Below are 17,972 nucleotides of genomic sequence, written 5' to 3' on the forward strand. Positions count from 1 at the left end.
ACTGTGAGCTCAAGGAGAGCAGAAGCAAGTTTGTTTTGCTCACTCCTCCATCTGCAGAACTAGCACAGGAAATAGCGCAGGATCTGCACATAGGACTCAATAACCACATGTAGATGGATTAGTCAGATTGTCTGTCTCTCTTGCTGGAATATGAAGGAACTGATCATGTTCTACTAATTTCTGAATCCCCATCTCCAAACATAATGCCTAGCATATAGTAGGCCCTCAGTAAATATGATATGATATAGTAATATATAAACAAAACTATTTATATTTTTAACCTAACTGCTTTTGAAATTAAGGAGTTCCATTAATTTCATGCCCACTGTGAAAAGATGTCTTTTTTAAAAATTCATCCTAAAATTAATAATAGACAATAGAGATTCCAAAAGGTGGAAGATGGGAGGGGGTGGGATGTGATGGGATGGGATGAGAAATTACCTATTGGGTACAATGTAAACTATTTGGATGATGCTTACATGAAAAGCCCAGACTTAACCACTACACAATGTATTCACGTACAAAACTTCACTTGTATCCCCTAAATCTATAAAAATTAAAATTAAAAAATTTGCCCTAAAATTGCCTCTTTCAAGCTTGGAGTCTTCACCCTGATCCTCAGTTTTGTAATTCTCAGCCTTGGGAGCCAAGTCTGTATCCAACATGTTTCTGCAGGCTTCACTTCTGCCACCTCACATTTGATTTTCCAATCCAAATGGACCACATCTCTGCAGTCTCTCTATATTTGGCCAGACTTCAGCCCCTAGAATACTTTATTTCTGTCTTCCAAAATTTTTCAAACCCCACCATGTATTACTAATTTTCCAGTATCAGAATGTCCATTACACTGTACTTGTCTGTTAGGTTCTTAAACCAAAGAAGGACATGGCTTTCTTTTTCCATCCCAGTCCTTGTCCTGACGTGCAAGTCAATCAAATTCTTGGACAGTCAGTTTCTTCATCTATAAAATAGCTGTGATATCTGATAAACCAATTATGTATTGCTGGGTAACAAACCATCTAAAAACTTAGTGGCTTAAAACAACCGTTTTATTTGTTCATGATTCCGTAAGTCAGCTATTTGGGTTGGGCTCAGTTGATACCTCTTCTGCTCGTCTTGCCTGGGGTCACTTATGCAGCTGCAGTCAACTGGCAGTTCAGCTGGAGGTTGATTGGTTTTGAGGACCTCAACTGAGACAGCTTGTCTGCTCCATGAGGCCTCATCCTCTGTAGGCTAGTCTATGCTGCTTCACATGATAGCAGGAGAGTTCCTGGTAGCAAGAGAAGTCAAAACACCAATACACAAGCACTTTCAAGCCTATGCTTGCATCACATTCACTAATATCACACTGACCAAAGCAAGCCACATGGCCAGGCCCAGAATCATTGTCAAAGGGGCTACATAAAGGCATAGACACAGGGAGAATGATTCACTGGGGACTGTTACTGCAACAATCTACCATACGTGTTTGCTTCACAGAGCTGTGGTGAGGAACCAGTAAGATAGTGCTTGCATATCACAGTGTACAATGCCAGTGCAAGTTAATATATTATTGACATATGTAGTCCCATCATTCTACTTTTATTCATGATATATCTGGAGTCTTTCAATGTCCCCTATTAGATTCAGGTCCCTTTCAGATGGTGTTATGGGTTGAGTTGTATACCCCCAAAAAGATATGTTACATTAACTTTTTTGGAAATAGAGTCATTGCAGGTGTAATTAGGTATGTTAAGATAAGGTCATACGGGAGTAAGGTGGGGCCTTTATCCAATATGACTGGTATCATTGTAAGAAGATAGTGTCCTTGTAACAAAATGGCCATGACACAGAAATACACAGGGAAAACGTCATGTAAAGACAGAAGCAGAGATTGGAGTTATGCTGCCACAAGCCAAGGGACATCTAGGGCTACCAGAAGATGGAGGAGGAAAGGGAGCATCCTCCCCTAGAGGCTTCAGAGTGAACAAGGTCCTGTCAATACCCCGAGTTTGGACTAGAGCCTTCAGTACTGTGAGACAAAACATTTCTTTGTGTTAAGCCACCCAATTTGTGATGCATTGTTACTGCAGCCCTAGGAACCCTAATTCAGATGGTAGATATCTTTTATCCTCATCAGCTTCATCTAAAGAGTTATAAAATAGAATAAACCAAGAGACTTTGGTTGGGAGTCAAGAGTTTAGGACCCTCACCATCGTGGAACTTGAGCAAGTCACTTCACCTTTCTGGGTCATCGCTCTCAAATCTGTTTAGGAGGAGCATTGCTGTGGATCCGTTTCCAAAGTATGGTGTGGATGCACTATGATAAGGTACTTAAGATGCTTTTACATGGGTAAATGGGCAAACATTTTTAAATTTTAATGTTTATATTAATCATGGCTATCTTAAATGTATGGTAAGGCTGGTTTTCAATTTATGTTGGTAATATAAAAACATGCAGCATTTTGAAAAGTCTCAATTTAAATAAAACCTTGAGTAAATAATAGAACAGTTGGCATATGTATATGGCAAAACTGTGAAAGACTGACATTTGGGGAAACATTGAACTACATATTCTTAAAAAAACCTTCCAGATCAGAAATGTTAGGATTCTGTCGATCCATAAGGATGCCTATTAGAATGGAACACAGAGAGGTCTGGAAGAAGACAGGTGGGCAGTTGATGAAGAAATGAGAGAAGCTTAGGCTGCTCTGCAAGAACCCAGGAGGGGCAGTAAGCCCTTGTCACTTTCAGAGAGTGTCCTCCAATTGAGTAGCTGTTTGCTCTGTATCCATCATATATTCTTACCTCTACAAGCCCCCATCTCACTAGCTGTCTTTGCAAGATATATCTTACCCTATTTCGGCTTCCATGACCAGAAGACCCAGGTCCTGAGACAAAAACCACTCCACTACTCAAGAGGCAAATGGTAATAGCTATCAAGTTGGGAAGCTGGAGAATCTTACAGTTTGACTTTGCTCTACGCCGTGTTCTGATTTTCATACTAGGGTAAAATATGGGGTCACATTTGAGTATAAGTGGCTAATGGGTGGCTGAAGACAGAGCAGGGAGCATAGACACATGAGTCATCATCTTACAGAAGACCCTTAGTGCTGGAAATGACCTCAGAGGTCATCTCTCTTCTAGTGTGTCTCACTGGATGCCTTCCAGCTCCTACAGAAACAAATCCATTGGCGAGATACCCCTTCCATGTCCAGTGGCACTTAGGGTTAGAAATGCTCTCTGTGATGGACTGCAGCCTTCCTCCCTGTAACTTAGGTTAGTGGATCTTTAAGCTGGAAAGACTCTCAAACAATTATGTGGTTTGCCCTTGCCCTTGAACTGTGCAGGTGTTGTTTTCCACATTTTTCATAGGAGACAATTGAACCCCAGAGAGGTGAATTGATTTGTAGAAGGGTCCCATCTTCCAGTTCAATAACTTTCCATCATTCCATGGTACTCTATGCACATTCTGATTGACCCCTTAGAGCTGACTGGACCAAAAACCCATCAGTCCTTGCTTTTCCCCGGTGCTGGCATCTCTTCCCCAGCATGTTTGACATGTGACCACGTGTATCATCCTCCTCCCAACCCCTGAGCAATCATCCTCCACCAATCCTAGGGGAAAGTCTAATTATCAAGTATAGCTGCCTGACTTCTGTCCCACTGTTGGCACTGACTTGCTGGGTTTGGGATTATTGCCGATCAGTTCTTTTTCTGCATTCAGTGTCTCCACACAATAAGCCCTTCTAGCAATCCTCCATCTAGTGGAAAAGATCCCCTTGCACAGCCGTACAAATCTTTTCTTTTTTGGGGGGGTTGAGGGGAGACAGTGTCTTGCTCTGTTGCCAGGCTGGAGTATGGTGGCATGATCACAGCTCACTGCAACCCTGACCATCTGGGCTCAAGCAATCCTCCCACCTCAGCCTCCTGAGTAGCTGGTCCATAGGCATGCCACCCTGCCCAGCTAGTTTTTTAATTATTGTAGAGAAAGGCTCTCACTATGTTGCTCAGGCTGGTCTTAAACTCTTGGCCTCAAACAATTCTCCCACCTTGGCCTCCCAAACTGCTGGAATTATAGGCATGAACCACCATGATTGGCCATCTTTTGTTCTCTAGACTAGATATTGCCGGTTCCCTCAACTATTCCCAGGCACGTGGTTTCCAAATCTCAGCCTCGCTGTTGTGGTCTGGAGTGGTCTTATGCAGTGCTCAGAACTGTCTAGATATGCAACAGTCTGGATAGAGGAGGCATCTATGCAACATCCTCTGAGTCTATACAAAAGTCTGGATACAGTTGGAATATCACTACCCAATCTGTCTACTATACTTCTGTTCATGTATCATTCACTTTCTGAGTAGCCACAGGATGCCCAGGACTCTTGGTGAACTTGCAGTCAACTAAATCCCTAAATTACGAACCAATGTTAGACTTCAGTTTCCATACCTTTTACTTGTACAATGGATATTTTTAGTGTAATTTTTAAAATCTCAGATATTCCTGTGGATGACCTGCTTACCTCCTTTAGGTCTTTGCATAAATGTCTCTTGGTGAGGTCTTCTAGACAAACCCATCAGGAACCCAGGCCTTGCCTCAACACACCTCTCTAGCACTCCTTGTCTCCTTCTCAGCTTTATTTTTCTCTGTAGCACTTATCACCATTTGACATACTATTATTTTACTTCATTTGTTTTTAATCTGTCTTCCCCTGTTAAAATGTGTAAGCTTCATGAGGAAAGGGCCTGTTATCTGTTTGTTCACGGCTACAACCTCAGTACAGGTATGAGTTCCTGGCACACAGTGAACACTCTTGTATTAGTCAGCTTAGGCTGCCATAACAAAAAACCATAGATTGGGTGGTTTAAACAAGACAATTTTATTTTCTCACAGTTTTGGATGCTACAAAGCACAAGATCAAGGTCTAACAGGGTTTGACTTTGGGTAAGGGTTCTTTTCCTGGCTTGCAGACGGCCACCTTCTTACTGTGTACTCTTGCACCCTTTCCTCCATGAGTGTACTCAGAGAGATTTCTTTCTTTTGTTTCTGTTTTTGTGGTTTTTTTCTTTTTTTTCAGACGGAGGCTTGCTCTGTCACCCAGGCTGGAGTGCAGTGGCACCATCTCAGCTCACTGCAATCTCTGCCTCCTGGGTACAAGCGATTCTTCTGCCTCGGCCTTCCAAGTAGCTGGGACTAGAGGAGCAAGCCACCACGTCTGGCTAAGTTTTTTTCTTTTTTTTTTTTTTTTGTATTTTTGGTAGAGACGGGGTGTCACCATATTGGCCAGGCTGGTCTCAAACTCCTGACCTCGTGCTCTGCCCACCTCAGCCTCCCAAAGTGCTGGGATTACAGGCATAAGCCACCGCACCCAGCGAGAGAGATTTCTTATAAGGCCACCAATCCTATTGGATAGGACCCCATTTTTATGATCTAAATTAATCTTAATTATCTCCTAAAAGCCCTATCTCCAAATACAGCCCCACTGAGGATCAGGGCTTCATCATATGAATTCTGGGAAGACACAATTCAGTCTCCCCAAAATTGAGGTCACCTACTGAAACCACTCATACAGATAAGGAAACTGTGGTCCTAAAATGCTAAGGCAACATCTTGTCCACTCTTCCCCTAACAAATCCTCACAAAGGGGCTACCAATGGCGCCTTGGGATTGGCGTGGGACTATGCAATGGCCCCCAAACCAGGCCCCATCCAAAAGGATACATCTGTCACCTCAGTTCTCCTTCCTGCTGGGGCCTCACCTCCAAATTTCAAGACCAAAGACCCTCCTTCCAATGTGCCCCGTGGTCTGGTAGGCCCCAGAAAACGGGTACAGTGACCATCATCCCCGGCTGCTGGAAGAACTTGCCATCTTTCTGGGAAGTCGTTGTCAATCTGTACTTACTGAGCCCATCCCAGTATCCATCTGGGCTGTGCTCACTATACAGTGACAAGGTGCTGAGAGGACAGATCTAATTTTCACAAAACTGTTAGACAAAAATTAAGTGCTAACCACGTGTGTGGCACTGAATCCAGGGCGACAGGAGTTCCAAGAAGACAGAAGTCAGAGTAAGCAAAACACATCTCATGGAAGTCGTGGGACTTGAATCAGATCTCGAAGGGTGTGTGGGACCTAGACAGAGAGAGCGAAGGAAGGGAAACTTTGCAAATAGTGACAAGGGCTGGGGGTGGTGACAGCACATTATGAACAAGGGATTGAGTCAGGATCGACCCCGAGTATAGGGCTGGGAGGGTGCTGAAGGCTCCAGCATCTGTGTTGAGATGGGTGAGCAAAGCACTGGGAAATACAACTTCTTTTGCCAAGTTATTTTGTGCTTTCTTCTTCCCTCCTCCCTCCTGGATCAGCTTAGGTGAAAAGGCTCAGAGCTTCCCTACAAGAGTTGATAGGGAGCTTCCCAAGAATGCTTGTTCAAAGCAGACCTTCTATTTTCCCAACAGAACAGGCAGCTCCTTGGATTTTCTTACCATCCTTCCTACGCAGGGGTTTCTTCCATCAACAACCAGTTCTGGGAGGGTGAAGAGCCCAAATCACTCACTTGAGCAGACTCCAAGTTCCTTGGGATCTGATGTCCAGTGGGAAAAAAGGGGTTTGGGCAGCAGGTCCCTTCCTTCTTGGATTTGACAAGAAGTGGGCAGGTCATAGGCAGCTGTGCTGAGTATTTATGTTACGCAAAAGGCCGACTCAGCCCTTCTTCCTGCCAAGGTCAGCAAACCACGTTCCCAGTGGTTTGGGTGTGTAGGTGTCTTCTGGGCTAGTAGGAGAGTCTGCCAGGAGCCCAGGCCTCAGCTTGTGCAGACCCCAAGAAGCTAGGCAGCTTCTATTCCCCCAAGGCTGCATCAGGTCTCCCTGGGAGATTTTCTCTCACCCCAGGCCCTCTGCCTTCTTTTCACTGAGCTCTTTGTTCACCAATGAACAGTACTCGGGGGATAACCTGTCAATGAGGACCCAGGCCTGGACTGAGTTGGGGTGGTGGGAGGCTGTGGCAAGGACAGGGGGCCCTGGAGAGAAGGCAGGGACAGAGCGACTACAGTTGCATATTTGTCGACACAACTTCAGTCAAAGCCCCCCTCACAGCCCCCGTCAGCCACATCCACACACGTCTTCATTTTATACTGCTGAAATTAGACTGAAATGGACATGATTTAAAGAGAAAAATAAGTAGCCACAGGATAACCTAATTGCTGAATGTGGAAGGGGAGCAGAGTTGTTTCAGTTCTTTGCTTTGGGAATTAGCAGAATCAGACACATTTGAGAATTAAGGATGTCTGATGTGCCAATAAACCTCCTAATTTACTTTGTTTATTTATTATTTATTTATTTATTTTAGAGTTGGAGTCTTGCTCTATCACCCAGGCTAGAGTGCAGTGGTGCAATCACAGCTCACTGCAGCCTCCACCTCCTGGGCTCAGGCGATCCTCCCACCTCAGCTTCCCGGTAGCTGGGACTAAAGGCAGCACCACCATGTCCAGATTTGGTTTTTTTTGTTTTTTTATTTGTTTGTTTGTCTTTGTAGAGATGGGCGTCTCCCTATGTTGCCCAGGATGGTCTTGAACTCCTGGCCTCAAGCAATCCTCCTGCTTCAGCCTCCCAGAGCTCTGGGATTTATAGGCTTAAGCTACCTCACCCAGCCCTCCAATATTATTTAATATATGTAAAGCAGATATGTCCTTGTCGCTCAGGCTTCCTCTCTGCCTATGCAAATTCTACCCATCCCTCAGGTCAGCTCTCTGGAAAGCACCCCGTTCCTCATCCAGCTCTCAAGAGTCGGGGAGCGGGCTGCTCAAAGCTCACAGTCCACATGGTACTCGGTTGGACACTGCTGAATGAAACCCCTCCCATTTGTCCCTTGGTGAAGCTCGGATGAGAGGATTCCACCACCCCGAATTTCCCTGGATCCCTGAGCACCTAAACCAACCACATTCACTGTGAGGAAAAGAGATGACCGTAGACAGAAAATAGCAGCACAGAGAGCAGGGGCAGCATCTGCAAGCCAAGCCCCTGGATGATCCCAGAGCCCAGCGAGAATTTTCTCTAAACATCTGTTTGAGTCAAAGCTCAGGGCCCATCCCAAGCATCAGCACAGGCCCTGGCCCTCCACAGCCCACAGCAGCATGAAACAGAGATTCCCTGAGCTGCATATCACTGCAGGTTGCACGAAAGAGTATGTCCAGCTGGGTGGGGCCCCGAAAGCAGGGTCTGGGGCTGAGCTCTTTGTAAGTGAGACCCAGGAGCCCCAGTTTAATTAGAATTCCTGCCTAGGATGAAGGCTCACGGCTGCCAGCCCAGGCCTTGAGCCATTGGTCACGGCTCATAAAGGCCACACACGAGTCACAGAGCCCAGGCGAGGCCGGCATCCCTTGTGGACAGAGCCTCAGAAGTGTCTGTGATCCCGCCTTCCACCCTGGGCTCCCCTGAACCCCATCAAAAGCCCCTACTCTGCAGGCCACAGGTGTAACGACACCTGATAAGGATCCAGACTGATTGTGTCCACTCAGTGGGGTCTCTGTTCTCTCCCTAGCCTTCCAAGAGGCTGTGGCTGTCACCAGGGCGCCCCCACCCCTACCCTTGAATCCCAGCTGCAGGGACTGCCATTCAAACATCCACGTGTCCAAGACGGCTGCGGCGTTGGCATGAGGACAAACCAACCTGCCTCACAAGGGCGAGTAGTTTGAGAAGATTTATATCAAACAAACACTTTTAAAACTGTGAAATGTGCTATAAACCTTGTGCCCAGTTTTCTAACGATGGCGTCGCTGGTGGCTGGCAGCTGCTCTTTTCCATGATGCTCCCCCCGGGGTTCCAGCAGAGACCACCAAGGAGAGAGGGGCAAGGCCAGGGCTGCATTCCACTCCAGCATCTGGGAGGCTGCACCCCCAGAGGAAAAAGCACTTGCCTGCCTGCCAGCGGGTGTACTCTGACCCTGAGCCTCTGAACACCCATCCCACAGCAGACACCCCAGAAGCTGCTTCAGATTCCACCTTTGAAGAAACTTCATCCCTTCCTTTAACATTCTGGATGCTGTTTACCTGTTTTCCCAGGGAGGCTAGCCCTTTAAGGGATTCATAGTCATTTACCCTTTAGTGTGAATTAGGGCGCTAAGGACAAATTAATTTAGAGACTTAGGAGTGGGGGCGCCTAGGATACCAGAGTTCTGAGGGGAAGGGAAATGAGAAGATCAGCAGAAACCGGGCTCTGAACTGAGTCAAAGGCAAACCCGGTCATTTAAGTCAGGGGAAGTTCTGCTCACTCATCAGTGATATCTTGGTTAAAGGCATGCTTTTGGGGCCAGATTTGCTGGGGTTTGAATCCTAGAACTGCCACTAACTAGCTTGGGTAAGTTACTTAGTCACTGTGTGTCTCACTTTCCCCAGCAGTAAAAGAAAGAAACTCTTAGCACCTTCCCCCAGTGTTGCTGTAAAAGATTCAATATGTCAACATATGTGTGAAGCAGTTTAAGGACAGAGACTGGCAACTGTGCTATAAGTAAATATCACAGAAGTGTCATTACAGGTTGAGTATCCATTATCTGAAATGCTAAAGAACAGAAGTCTTTTTTTTTCCCCCCCAGATTTCGGGATAGTTGCATTTATACTAATTCAGCCTCCCAAATCCAAAAATTTGAAATGTTCCTGATATGGTTTGGCTGTGTCCCCACCCAAATTTCACCTTGAATTGTAGCTGGCATCATTCCCATGTGTTGTGGGAGGGACCTGGTGGGAGATAATTAAATCATGGGGGTGGTTTCCCCCATACTGTTCTCGTGGTAGTGAATAAGTCTCACGAGACTGGATGGTTTTAGAAGGGGAAAACCCTTTTGCTTAGTTCTGATTCTCCCTTCCCTGCCTCCACGTAAGATGTGCCTTTTGCCTTCCACCATGATTATGAGGCCTCCCCAGACACATGAAACTGTGAGTCCATTAAACCTCTTTTTCTTTATAAATTACCCAGGCACGGCAGCTCACACCTGTAATCCCAGCACTTTGGGAGGCCAAGGTGGGCAGATCATTTGAGGTCAGGAGTTCGAGACCAGCCTGTCTAATATGGTGAAACCCATCTCTATTAAAATACAAAAATTAGCTGGGCATGGTGGCGGGTGCTTGTAATCTCAGCTACTCAGGAGGCTGAGGAAGGATAATCACTTGAACCCAGGAGGTAGAGGTTGCAGCAAGCTGAGACTGAGCCACTGCACTCCAGCCTGGGCAACAGAAAAAGATCCGCTCTCAAAATATATATATATACACATACACACGCGCGCACACACACACGTATATATACCCATATATGTATATATGGTAATTTATATATGTATAAATATATACATATATGGGTATATATACATATGTGTGTGTGTGTGCACGTGTGTATATATGTGTGTTTATATATATCTATATAGATAGTTAAATAGATGAACACACACACACACACTTACACACACATATAAAAATTAACCAGTCCCGGGTATGTCTTCATCAGCAGTGTGAAAATGGACTAATACAGCTCCAATTAGCATTTCCTTTGAGCATCGTGTCGGCTCTCAAAAAGTTTTGAATTTTGGAGCATTTTAGATTTCAAAATTTCAGATTTGGGATGCTCAGCCTGTATTGTTATCTACAAAATGAGGCGGGAGCCTGGCCTGCCCTGGTATTCTGCTGACAAAGTCAGGAGGCCGTCTTTGAGAGTGGCCTCTTGCTTGGAAGGAGAGTGCCTCATTCCTCCCCCAAGGAAGGCTCCTGGAGTGGGTAGGAAGAGAAATGTTTTTAAAAATCCCCAGATGGCCAGGCACAATAGTTCATGCCTGTAATCCCAGCACTTTGGGAGAGAGAGGCGGGTGGATCACCTGAGGTCAGCAGTTAAAGACCAGCCTGGCCAACATGGTGAAACCCTGTTCCTACTAAAAATGCAAAAATTAGCTGGGCATGGTGGTATGCCTGTAATCCCAGCTACTTGGGAGGCTGAAGCAGGAGAAAGGCTTGAACCTGGGAGGTGGAGGTTGCAGTGAGCCAAGATCGCGCCACTGCACTTCAGCCTGGGCGACAGAGCAAAACTCTGTGTCAAAAGAAAAAAAAATCCCTGGAGAGAGGACCCCAGCAACCCTGAACCCTCCATCCCACTGCCTGCAAAACTCTGCTCTGCACTGTTACCAGCTTTCCAACTCACATGCAAATGTGGTGCCACACTAATAAATCACTTCCCAGCCATTAGGAGCCTATAATAATCCCTTTCACTCAGCTCGTCCAACCTGTTTTACAGAGCACCTAATTAACTAAGAGCTGAGATTTGGGGCTTCTTTCTCCTGGGAGACTCCTCACCGAATCCCTGCCCCCAGAGCCCATCCCTGTCTGGCTGATGGAATCTTACAGCGTGGATTGGCCTGGCTGGGAGATGGTCAAGCAGTTAGAACGTGGGAATATGGGGCTGCTATGCTAATGGAAATGAGTGATAAATAAATACATTCAATTTAATTAACTAAACGATCCATCATTACTCAGAGTTAATGTCCTCCTCCAAGATCTAATCTTCATGTTACTGTTAAGAAAAGTCAATGCATCATAATGGTAAACCATAAAAGAGAATCTCAGCTCATTCCATCTCCCTACTTGCATATTTTCAAAATATTCATATTCTTGGAGATCTTGCCCTAATGCATTCATTTGTTATTCATCCATCCCACGGAATTATTTACTGGACACCTACTGCTTGCCAGACACCGAGCTAGGCATGAGGGATACATATATGAACCGAGAGCAGTGATTCCCAAAGGGGGTGTATGCCTTAGGGGGGGAACCAGGTGATCTGTTAAAAGTCAATAAGAAAATATTAGAAATTCCATTTCTATTTATTTTTAAGCCTGCCCCTGTTGAACTACATGTTTGTGCTTCCTTTATGATGACTAATATATGAATACAGAAGTATATGAGAGGTTTTTTTGGTTTTGGTTTCATTTGTTTTGTTTTGAAACAGGGTCTTGCTCTGTTGCCCAGGCTGGAATGCAGTGACACAGTCATGGTTCTTGACCACCTGGGCTCAAGTGATCCTCCTGCCTCAGCCTCCTAAGTAGCTGGACTATAGGTGCACACCACCACACCCAGCTAATTTTGTATTTATTTATTTATTTATTTATTTATTTTAAATTTTTATTTTTTGTAGAGACAGGGTCTCCCTATGTTGCCCAGGCTGGTCTCAAACTCCTGGGCTCAAGCGATCCATCCGCCTCTGCCTCTCAAGTGTTGGAATTACAGGTGTGAGCCACCATGCCCTGCTGGGTGCTATTTTTAAATAAATAAATACCCAAATATTGAAGGCACATACCCTAAACATTTTATCCATGGAATGCCTCATCAAAAAAGCTTCGAGACCACGAGTGTAGAGCAGCAGTTCTCAGAGAGATCTGTGTGGAGTAGATGAGAGAATCAGAATCCCCTGGAGAACCTTTTCAAAATAAATTCTCCCATCCCCTTGGAGGAACTGTCAGAATCTCAGGGGAAGAGACCGAAACATTTGTAATTGTTACAAGCTCCAAGTAGTTCCAATATTAATCCTGCCTCCTCTCTCATCCCTAGTGAGAACTGCCTGTTCACTGACTTCTAGGAAGCCCTCCTTCTAGGAAGCCTGCACTGTAACACCCTGGGGTTGCCAGTAGCATATAGGGTTCAATGCAGATCTTTCAAGACTGATTTGTAACTGCCTGCATTATTCAGCACAGTCATGCACACCACATAATGACGTTTCAGTCAACGCCAGCCCATGTATACAATGATGATCCATAAGATTGTAATACGGTACTTTTACTGTGCCTTTTCTATGTTTAGCTGTGTTTAGATCACAAATACCGTTGTATTATACTTGCTTACCATATTCTGTACACATGCTGTACAGGATTGTAGCCTAGGAGAAATAGGCTATATCAAATAGCTTATATGTTTAGTAGGCTCTGCTCTCTAGGTTTGTGTTAAGTGTGCTCTATGATGTTCACGTAACAATGAAATCTCTTAAAGATGCACTTCTCCAAATGTAGCCCCATCATTAAGCAACATATGACAGTACTTTAGAGATGACTGATATCTCAATTCTGTTGGAAGCTCCTTGGGGACAGATTTTATGTCTCCCTCCTAAATATCGGAGCTAGACACATGCCAGCACTTTCATACCTGGGTTGATCCAAGCCGAGGAGAGCCGTGGTTTCTCCTGTGTCCAGGTCTATAGGTAGGCTTACTGTCAGATACAGCACTACTGGATTTGTTGACATTGTACCTCTTTTCAGAAGGGTGGGAGAAGGGGTTGGGAGCCCTGGAGCCAAGCCAAGGAGGTGACCTGAATGCTGGCCTCCACACATCACCTTTGGCAGACATTAAGTCACTCCCCTCATTGGGCATGGGCGGGAGGGGGATTCCTGGGACTTTGTCATCATGAAAGTGCCCATGGTCTCACCTCTCCAGGCAGGACAAAAAGAGCTGAGTTAATCGTCAGCCCTTTCTCCCAACTTCCAGCCCCTCCATCTACTTCTCCAGCACTCATTGCCCTCCTAATGCCTCTTGTCCCCCAGTCCCAGAGGAATTTACACTGAGGAAAATTATAGCCTTAGCCCACCAAGGGCTGATTTAGAAAGAAAAGGAGAAGTTAGGGAGGGATGCAGAAATCACTGCAAAGCAAACCCTTAAACTGGACGTGTCTGCTATGATGCTGAGCTCATCCTGCCTGCCCATGGCCTCAGCTCAGGGAGGGGCCAAGGATTGCTGCTGTTTGCCCAGGGTGGTCTATAATCGGACCAGAGTTGAACATGTGACCAAGGGCATCCCACCCACCGGCTGGCTGGCAACTCTGGAGCAGGCCTGGAATGAAGAATTCTGCCCATCTGACGAGCTTCCTCCACATTTGGCAAAGACAGAGAAGGTTGGGAAGCTGGTCAGAAATGAGACACACCAGAATAGGAGAGGCCAGCCTGCCAGGACCGGGACACCACATGGCCCCAGAGAGCTCAGGGCGGGAAGCCAGTTCCCAGAGCCCCCTCACAACTAGCAGCTCTCTGATTCCAGAGCTCAGGCACCACATGGTCTCTTGCTCCAGGTGGTCTGGGAAAGCATTGATTCTTTGCCAATGACAGAGGCAAGCAAAAACATTGATTGTGCCCAGACAGAGTCTCTAGATATTGTTACCAAACCAAACTTGGGCCCAACTGCTCCACGCAGCAAAGCCAAACACTGACATGGGTCTGCAGCAAGAGAAAGCAAGGCATTTATTGCAGGGCACCAAGCAAGGATAATTGGGCAGCTCAGGTTTAAGACCCAAAATCCCCAATAGCTTAGAGCGAACTGTTTTTGTTCTTTTGTTTGTTTGTTTGTTTTGGTTTTGGTTTTTGATTTTGCTTTTTTGAGATGGTGTCTTGCTCTGTTGCCCAGGCTGGAGTGCAATGGCACCATCTTGGCTCACTGCAACCTCCGCCTCCCAGGTTCAAGCAATGCTCCTGCCTCAGCCTCCCAAGCAGCTGGGATTACTGGCACACCCAGCTAATTTTTGTATTTTTAGTAGAGACGAGGTTTCACCATGTTGGCCAAGCCAGTCTCAAACTCCTGACTTCAAGTGATCCACCTGCCTCAGCCTCCAAAGTGCTAGGATTACAGGCATGAGCCACCACACCTGGCCAGCTTAGAGGTAAGCGTTTTTAAAAGCGAACAGGCAGAGGTTACAAGTACAGTCATCAATCAAGTATTGGAAGCTATACATTGATTTGAGCTTAAAAGGTGGGACATCTTGAAGTAGGGGGGGCATAGATCATAGGTGGATTTAAAGAAATTCTGATTGGCTATATGAAATAGCTTATGTGTGTAGCAGGCTCTAGTATCTAGGTTTATATAAGTGCACTCTATGATGTTCACATAACAAATCACCCAAGACGCACTTCTCATAACGTGCAAGAAGTCTTTTGTCAAGGAGGAAAAGCTTTGTCTAAAACTTTAGGGTCAGCAGACAAGAATGTTAGCTCTGGCCCAGGGGCATGACCTCCTCCAGGCCCCTCAGGAAGAACTTCAAGACAAAGAACAGCAGTCAAAGTTCAGTCCTCAGTTCCCCCTTATCTGAGGTCTGTGTGCCAGCGGGATCCACTCGGTAGGGGTACAGGTTTCTGAAAAACAGCTCAGGGACATATGCTTAGATGTTATCTTTAGTTTCTGTAAGGGACAAAACATCTCCTGCCTCTCATTTCTTGGCTATTGTTTTAGGCTACTACCACCTTCTTGCTTATCGAGTTGCTCATCTACTCTCTAGGCCAGCTAGGTGCCTGGAATTTCCCTTGAAGAAACTCAAGATTTTTCTTTATTCCCATGCGGCCAATGTGGCCTGCTCAAGCCCCCACAGGACATCAGATGTTTGTCTCCATGGTCTTCATGGTGGGCCTGGACAACAGAGCTATCTAGGGGCCTCAAACCATAAGCCCTACTCTGAAAAATAAGCAGCCCCTCAGAGAGGAATCTGTGGAGCGCAAGGGTGGGAAGCTGTGAATCCTCAGAGGACATTTCCCTCGCTTTTCACTAGAACCAAGGTAAGGCTCAAGGGTGACTCTCCTCATCTCCTCACCCACCTCAGGCCTCAAGCAGAATCAGCTCTTCCATTTTCAGTTCTGCTCTAGATGCTCACAAGAGACAAGAGTAAGATTCCCCCTCCAATACTGACTGGGGGAAAGAAACATAATGAGGTTTCCACTTCCAGTCTCTTGACCGTCAGGGATTGTCTGAGACCCAGCCCTCACTGGAGGGAGCCCAAAGCCTTGATGAGCTTCTTCCTAGGGCAACCTCAGGGCAGAGCCCCTTGGGGCTGCTTTGGTGAAGCAGTGGGTGTGCCCTAAATGAAGGGACAAGATGTTGAATGGGGCTCTTCTGGTTAGCCAGAATTATGGCCAGGACCAAGGGGAAGGGCAAGAAAGAAAAACCAAAATTACGACCTCATATCCTACATCCAGAGGGCTGCCAACCAGGTCACATAGGGCAAGTTAAGAGGAGCCAGACCCAGCCTGCCCACCACAAACACAGCCCAAAGGAGGAGGCTTGAGGACAGGAAGGAGGGCCCCTGGTCTTTGGAACACTGCAGTGGGCATGAAGGCTTTCCCTGCCCAGAAGAGGAGTGAGGGGAACTCCAGGGGAACCACTAGGAAATGTTGGCGAGGCCTGAAAGAAGGAAGGACTGACCTCTCATCCCCACCAGATAATGACTGAGCTACAGCGCCTATTGGAGTGGAGGTGCTGAAAACCTCTTCAGAGAACATTCTGGAAACAGGACCATGGTGCATGGCATTTTAGTTCCCCTCTTCCACCTACGGGAGCCCAAAGGAGTGTACTTGGCACATGTTCCTTGACCTTTTGAAACTGGCGAGCAGAGACGCTGCATTAGCTTCCTAGGAATGCCGTGGCAAAGTGCTACACACAGGTGGCTTAAACAGCAGAGATGCCTTGTCACACAGTTCTGGAGGCTGAGAGTCTAAAATCAAGGTGTGGTGGGGCCATGTTCCCTCTGGAACCTATAGGAATCCTTCCTCGCCTCTTCCTGGCTCCTCACGGTTTGCAGGAATATGGTTCGGCATTCCTTGGCTTGCAGTTGCAGTATTCCAACCTCTGCCTCCATCATCACACAGCCATTTTGTCCCTGTGTGACTCTGTCTCTGTGTCTCTCCTCCTCTTTTATAAGGACACCAGTCATGTTGGATTAAAGCCCTACCCTACTCCAGGATGTCCTCATCTTAACTCATTACATCAGCAACAACCCAATTCCAAATAAGGCAAGGCATAAGGTACTCAGAGTTAGGACTTCCACGTATCTTCTTGGGGAACACATCCCATAACACATACCGATGCCTGTTTCTGAACTAAAGATTTCTGAAAGTGAGGCTCACTGGAGTGGCCAGTGGACCTGAAGGGACTGTAGCATAGAGCGTCTAGAAAGAAGATGGGGCGTCTCCCACCCCGCTCCAGTTCTCTATATGGAGGACCTTGGGGATTCCTGCAGTTGTGCAGGAGGAAGCTTCTGGTGGCCAGGCGTGGTGGCTTACACCTGCAATTTCAGCACTTTGGGAGGCCGAGGCAGGAGGATCACTTGATGCCAGGAGTTCGATAGCAGCGTGGGCAACCTCTTCTCTACCATGTGGTGGTGCATGCCTGTAGTCTCACATACTCAGGAGGCTGAGGTGGGAGGATCGCTTGAGCCCAAGAGGGGCTGCAGTAATCTATGATTGTGCCAGTACACTCCAGCCTGTACAACAGAGTGAGACCCCTGTCTTGGAAAAAAAAAAAAAAAAAAGAACCAGGAGTTCCAGGACAGCCACAGAGCTGGGTAGTAGGACACCTAAACCAGAGGGGGACAAGCACCCAAAGGGAGACTGCTGCCCACCCTTGAAGTGGTTCCTCATTTTGGAGGAAAGCAAGGTGAAGCTGAACACTGCCCCCAAGAAAGCCAGGCTGGAAGTCTCCCCACACTGGTGGGAGCTGGTCAGATAGGGAAAGCTCTGCCTCCACCCCTCCTTCCTGCCCCCCAGCCCCATCAAGGAAAGAGAAAAGGAGGGAGGGTTGCAGAGGCAGACTACACCGTCCTCCTGTTCTCCAGGCTGCTGGGAGCCAACGCTCTCACCAGCCCAGGAGGAGGGAGGACACAGTGTTGCATTGTGCTTAAGATTGAAGTTTGGAAATGTGAGCAGGCCCAAGCTTTAAATGCTGGAATGAGACTGTGTGAATGTTCCAAAAGTGACAGGGGAGGCATGGCACCCATCCAGGGAAGCATTAGGGGATGTGAAGCAGCGGGACAGAGGGTCTACACTGTATAAATGAAAGCAGCAATTGGGGAAAAGAAATCGTACCATCGCAAGCTCACACCTCAGCAGTTCAGACTCCTCCATCTAACCAGTTACAATGAGCTTCTCTGAATCTGATTTGTAAAAGTGTCACATGCAGGCTGCTGCCTCCACCAGCTGGGCTGTGCCCTTCATCCGGCAGTTGGG

The 17,972-nt window shown here is 46.7% G+C and overlaps 1 long non-coding RNA gene across 1 annotated transcript in view; it reads right to left on the reverse strand.

Moving 5' to 3' along the window:
- Positions 1-1,040: 1,040 nt before the first annotated feature.
- Positions 1,041-17,972, reverse strand: part of LOC105476563 (uncharacterized) — a 43,881-nt gene continuing 26,949 nt past the window's right edge. Inside the window, exon 4 of the long non-coding RNA XR_011607084.1 lies at positions 1,041-1,270. This is a non-coding gene — a long non-coding RNA (uncharacterized lncRNA). The remainder of the gene's footprint in view (positions 1,271-17,972) is intronic.

Source organism: Macaca nemestrina, chromosome 8 (genome assembly GCF_043159975.1).
Source record: "Macaca nemestrina isolate mMacNem1 chromosome 8, mMacNem.hap1, whole genome shotgun sequence".
Taxonomy (NCBI): Eukaryota; Metazoa; Chordata; class Mammalia; order Primates; family Cercopithecidae; genus Macaca; species Macaca nemestrina.